Genomic DNA, 6,581 nt, shown 5'->3' on the forward strand with positions numbered 1-6,581 from the left:
ACCTCTGAGATCATCAAATCCAACCTACGACTAAATACTGCCACATTAAACAGACCATGGCACTCATGTCACTCTAGTTTTTTCTTAAACACCTCCAGAGGCAGTGACTCCGCCTGGGCAGCCCATTCCACTGTCTAATCACCCTTTCTGTGAAGAATTTAATCCTAATGTCTAACCTAAACCTCCCCTGGTGCAGCTAAAGACTGCATTAGTTTCACTTTTGTAGAGTACTAGTCACTGGTGTCACTGTATTATTCCCCAGATTTGACACAGATATCCAGACTGTGAGATTTGTTATTAATATCCAGTAGGGAATACACTGGGCAAATTATAAATGCCTGAAATAATAAGTTCTCATAAATGTTGGCGAGTTGATGGTGCAAATATGTGACTAGAAATGAATCATACAAAACTCATAGCCAAAGCTACATGTAAACGGCTTGATTTTGCTGTCATTTATGTGGCACTCAGGTTTCATAGAACATTTTGGCAACTCATACAAGTGTGTCATACAATTTATAAGAAAATTGCATTCTGCCCTTCCAAAAACAGCACACAGCTCAGCAGACTGGCAGGCATGAAAGCGGCTGAATTCCTAGAAACAGGGTGGAGATCAAGTTAAATGAGCAGGCTTTGCCAAAACAAGCAACTTCAGCATAGTCCTCGCTTCCAAGAACGAACAGAAGCCAAAAGAGGCGGGCAAGGCTCAGTGTGTGCCACCATTTAGACACATTACCTTAAGCTCCTTACTTTTGGCACATTTAGATCTGTTACCTCAATTAATGCTAATCATAATAATTCATAGAAATCACAGGATGTGGGAGTTAAAAGTGCCTGAACTGATAGATTTTTTTTTATCATACACCAGGTTTTCTACAATTGGCACCACTTCCTGTAACAGCGTATTCCATTTTCAGGCAACAATAACTTCAGTCCATAATTCTTAAAGATGCCGTATTTCTTGCCTCAATACAGGCCCAGATCTTATTACTGGATGTGCAAGTCCTGAGGTTGTGGTTCCTTTCTGGGACCTAGAAGATTGTAGTTCCCTTTGTGGGTCAATCTGAGCAATTGTATATTACTGTTTTCTTTTTTCAGATGCTTAATGATATACCAGGGATAACAAAAGTCACAGAAACAATGGGAGGCTAAGGAAATGAATAATGTGTTCTAATGCTATAATTAATGGGCCACATATGTAGCTAGGTTTTAAAAAAAACCCACCATTGTTCTTATACTCTTTACCCAAGTGTGAGACTTCATATTCATTAAGATCCTAAAAGCTGGCATTTTTTTCCCTTGTTCTACACAAATTTTACTAATATCCCGCCAGATCTTCTGGTTTAGTTTATACTTACATAAATAGCTGGTTAGAAGAAAAAAAACACCTTCTGCTCTGTTTCTTTAATCTCACACCACCATTCACCTCATGGATTTCTTTTAATTTTTGGCTGAATGTTAATTTTTCTTACCAATAAAATTGAATGAAATGAGAAACACTGTTCACATATTACAACTTTTTTTTTTTTTTTACAAATTCTATATTTGATATTCTTACAAGGTTTATCAAATACAGTGCCATACAAGCTGTAACTCAGCATTCCTCAACATGAATAATGTTATTGAGTAAGAATAACTGTAGGGCTGACATATAAAAGGTTGGTTGAATTTAAGACAATATCCCTTTCCATTTAAGCAACTCTTAACAGTATAGGTTCTGTTTCCTGGTTATGTCTGGCCTGATTAGGAAGAGAATTCAACTCTTGGAAGGAAAATAAAGAAGAAAAAACCAAAAGCATCATTTTCATAACGCGTGTACTCCTGGTACAGCAGTGACGCATACGGTCAGCACTGCTTACGCCTTACTGCTAACTATATAATCCATGTAAATATTTATCATACAGCTATTATCAGTGTAAACATACAGCTTAGTCATATGTTGACCCATAAGGAAAAAGTGACATTGAGATCTTTGCTTAATAGCAGAAAGTTTAAACATGTTTTAGAAGCAATAGAGCACATCTCAGAATACTCAGTTTTTTGAGGGTTAGGCGGAGGCTTTTCAACATGCAACAATTGCAAAGAAACATCCTGCTATGAATGCATGGATGCAAATTAAAGCCATATCTGAAGGTTATTTTTCTAATTAATGCTGGAAATCTGATAGCAGCACATTTGAAACACTGTTTATGTTAATCTTGAAGGAACTAGTTAGGACTAGCCTGCAAATGTAAGAAGAATGCCGGAGTGTAGTTATGGTAAAGGAACTGTGGCTTTCCCAGACTGTCAGTACGTGACAGTGTTTACAAAAAGCAGAAGAAGAGAAAAGCGGTAACCCAGAATTTGATACACCGAATATTATGAGTCTGTCAGAAAATTAACAAAATACAGATGATCAAAGGATCAGTTTAAACATGTTATTAGTTTATATACACTGCTACCATTCTGGTTTTGAAAACAAAATAATGCCTTGGAAACTGTGGAGACAAGCCCTTCTGAGAGAGACAGATGGAAATAAGATCTGATAGTGAATGTTTTGTATGAATTCAGGGCTTACTCTTCCAGAGTCTTTGATCTGACATTAACTTTGCTTTTACTATGTAGTCCACCTTTAGTAACTTTTTCTTTGCTGGCAGGTTACTTTCTCTAGTTCAGCTGCTAGCATCACTAACACAGTAACTTTATAATACACTATGGAAAAATGGAGGGGAAAAAAAAGAGATGCTTTCTCTCCAACTTACAGAGATAAAACAGAATATATCCTAGAGGTTCTTGCTTTGTTCATATAGACTCCTGGAAGACATAGATGAAACTAGGAAGACATAGTTGGAAACTAAAGGAGTGTCTTGGTCTTAATGTGGGCTGGAAGAAATGGACCAACATCAAAAAGCTTTCCCAACACTTACAGTCTGGTCAGATGATCAGCCATCTCCTGCTTATCCAAATACTTCCATGCTGCAGTGAAACACTTCAGTTAAGCCAAAGCATTTTGAAAAAGCTCAAAAGCCTGAGCTGCTGTATGTAACCAGAAGAGAAGGGAGCAAACCAAAAGGTAGCGTTGAGGAAATGAATGTGTGAACTATGCCAAGAAGATGGTACGAGGCAATCCTTCTGTGCAACTGAAGAGCTTTCAAAAAATGGTGTCAAAAACAAAGAGAATAGCATGTGACATCACTGACAACAACAAACTATAATGTAAAAAGTTATTTGGTATGAAGTAACAAAAGAGTAACCTGCTGTCATCTAAAACCGATTTCAAAAGCTGCATATGCAAACATTTATCTTCCTTTTGCTTGACCACAGGAACAACAGTCAAGAAGTTGTTACTTGTAATAATACTGTAGGCAGAAAATATTCTGTTGAATACAGTTGTTTGGGTTTTTCTCAGTGGCAGCATAATTTACATCTCATCATTCACAGTTTATAAAAGTCACGAAGTTAAAGTATATTCTGCTGCTGGCAGGGAATTTTTCTTAATACTCTAGTTGTGAAAATTTAGTGATTATTTCCCATTTCTATAAAGCATTCACATCATGTTTTCTGTTACGGAAACATGGGTTTTGATCCAGTTTTTTATGAAATTTGAACTACTTTATAACAAGGATGTGTCAGTATTCTGGTGACATTTGTGTGTGCTCCATTGGCCTGCAGGATGCCAGGACAGTGGAAGCAACAGCCTTCCCAAGGGAGATGAAATGTCAGTTTGTTGTTCTCCCAGGTTCCCATCTCTCAAAGTTGGGCTAATCCAGAGGCAATACCAGAGGGCTTTATCTGGCACTCCTTGTAAAGAAGGATTTGTCAAAGATAGTACAGTAATTTCATCAGAAATTACATTTAAGCCCCTTCTTGGAAGTCTTTTCTTGCTCTGTATTTTCTTCTGCATATATGAGTAGAGTTCATGCTCTGCATGTCTTTTTGTCTTTTATGCTAACCTTGATCCTACATCGTAAGTGCTCACTAGCCTGACTCCTGTTCCCTGCTGAGAGGCTGAGAGGCAGAGGCAGGGGTGAGGAAGCATTTGAAAGAGGGGCTGATACCAGCAGAAGACCACTTCAAAAATTTTACTTCACAATTTGGTCTTTTTATTTCTATTCAAAGAGGGAAGCTTTATTTCCCTTGGAAGGTTGAATCCTGAAGTTGTGAGGAGACAGAGTATGCCATAATATTAATAATATCCATAACATTGAAATGGGCATTATTACTTGTTTGGGGTTTTTGTTTGTTTGTTTTGTTGGTTTCAACTTCCCAAAGCTGTCTTTAACATATTTTTATTTAACAAAACTAAGCCTAATGAAGGCATCTGTCACAGCTCAGAGTACATTGACCTGCCTTAATTAGGCCTTAATAGTCCTTGACCAGCCTCATCTGGGTGGGCCCAGAGCCCCAGTTAAGGTCAGCCTGAGGTCACAAGTCTTTCCTAAGCAGGCCTGGACCAGGGTTGGTCTTTAGCTGCCTCCCAGCCTTGCCCTGGCCTTCTGGTTGAGGTTCTGTCTCCAAACAGCTCCATCCAAGTGCAATGTCTGCTTTTCACTTCCTGCCCTTGTCTTTGCCCTGCCTTGTCCTCGTGGGCTGCCTCGTGTTTTGGACTCTTGGCTGAACCAGCTGCTGTCCCTGGACCTTTCCTGCCCCTTGCTCAGGTACCTTGGAGCTGGGTCCCCTTCACAGAGGCTGTTCCAGAGTAAGGAAGGGATGAGTTCAATATTCAAGGCAGTGAATCTGCAAGTGACAATTCAAAGCTGGTAAGCTCTATTGAAGCATTGTTTTCACCTTTTTCATTATTGGTTTTTACAATATTCAGCAGAAATTACAAGACTGTTGTAGAAAGCAGTAAAGCAAATGAAGATCAAATTGGGGTTTTGAAGCACTTAAGTATTTTTTAGCATAGAAAGTAATGTTTGAGTTATAATCAAACTACATAAAACTACTGAATATCACCAAACCTGAGAACTTATATTTTGTAGCTGAGTGTTACTCAGGTTCAGCTCAGGAGAAATTTCACTCTAACCCGATAAAGTAGAATTTTCTGGCAAATGCAATATATTGTATTTGGTTAGCTAGTATAGATGGGAAAAGTGGACAAGCTTTCAGAAGCACAATGCTTTATTCAGATCTGAAATAGAAGCAACGGTCTTCAAAGCTCAATAAAATTTGATGTGTATTTTTTTTTTAAACTGCCTTTAGCTCACTGGAGACTACTGATAGCAGCTGGTGGAAATAACTGCTGAGCCTGCTGCAGATGATGCTTTTTGCTGTGTATGTAGAGCAGTCTTTACCTTGGTTCCAAATAGCAGCTTTCACCCCCATTTTTGTGGTAGTGCTGCTGTGGCCATAATGATTGCCTAGGGACAAAGACAGATATGCTGTTTCTTGTCAGACCAAGAAAAGCAGGTGGAAGCCTTCCTTCAGACCTGGAGCAGCACAGGAGGCGGCTCCGTGCTGTCCTCCCGTGACTGCTTGCCGTGACACGCAGCAGAGAAATGCTCTGATGCGGTGCACTCGCTGAGCAAACAGCTACAACAGGTTGCTGTCTTACTACTGCAGTTTATTTTTCACTCTGCTGAAAATGATTGCACGTCAATCCTCTGCTGATAGTGCTCTCTAATCGTCTTTAAAAAAAACTCAACGAGGTGCTTGGGATCGGCTTGAGGCTGTATGCAGGCCCTGGGTGGGGCTGGAGCAGAGGGGATTCACATCGTGCTCTGCATGTGCTGAGAGCCAGCACAGCTCCCAGCTAGAACAAGTAACAGCCCCGGGCTGTCCGGCCCCATGAGCCATCTCCAGTGCGGGAATCACCCACTTCAAAGGCCACTCCTGGAAACAGAGCAGAGGTCAGGGCAGAGGGCTTGCGATTGGCAAGGAATGAGCACCGGCAAGGGCATAAAGATAGTGCTCAGCCATCTGCAGGGGTGTTTATGCAAACTTTCTAGGACTTGTTCAGGTTTCTGGGGATCTTCCAGCTTTCTAGGTAGAAGGGCAAGTTTTTCAACCATTAGTTAGATGAACCCTCCCACTTCCCAGAGTCAAAGAAGTCCCCAGGGGATTGCCCTGGGGACCTCTTCCTCCTCTTGTGAGAGTCTATTTGAAGCTTTTTCTTTCAGCAGCTCACTAATGTGTATTTCTGCTACCTGTAGCATTTATTTCAATTATTCATTCTGTGTTCAAATTTTGGTCCATGTCCAATGAGCTTGAGAAATATATTTTTTAATTACTTTCCTTGTTCTCTTTACTGGCTTTCCATCTGTAATATAATGGTCTCTGGCAGCTTTCTGGCTTTTGGCACTGCAGAGTACCTAGATCAGTTACAACAAGGTGACTTGGCGTTCTGCGCAGCCGCCTGTGAGGATTTCAGCCAGGCCTTTGCTTGATTAATGAGCACTGGCCTATTCTTGAGATAAATTCATGCTGGATTTTGCCCAAGGGCTACAGAGTGGGCACTCCAGGGAGTTTAGTGGAAGAAATCTGTTCTTGAAATGACTTTTCTTTGAGATCTGTTTACTTAATGATTGCTTGCATGAAGGTAATACCACTGATAAGAAGGAAAAGGCAGTCAAAATTGTCAAGAGAAGTACATTCATTAGATT

This window comes from Pyrgilauda ruficollis, unplaced genomic scaffold (genome assembly GCF_017590135.1).
Source record: "Pyrgilauda ruficollis isolate IOZ18807 unplaced genomic scaffold, ASM1759013v1 scaffold36, whole genome shotgun sequence".
Taxonomy (NCBI): domain Eukaryota; kingdom Metazoa; phylum Chordata; class Aves; order Passeriformes; family Passeridae; genus Pyrgilauda; species Pyrgilauda ruficollis.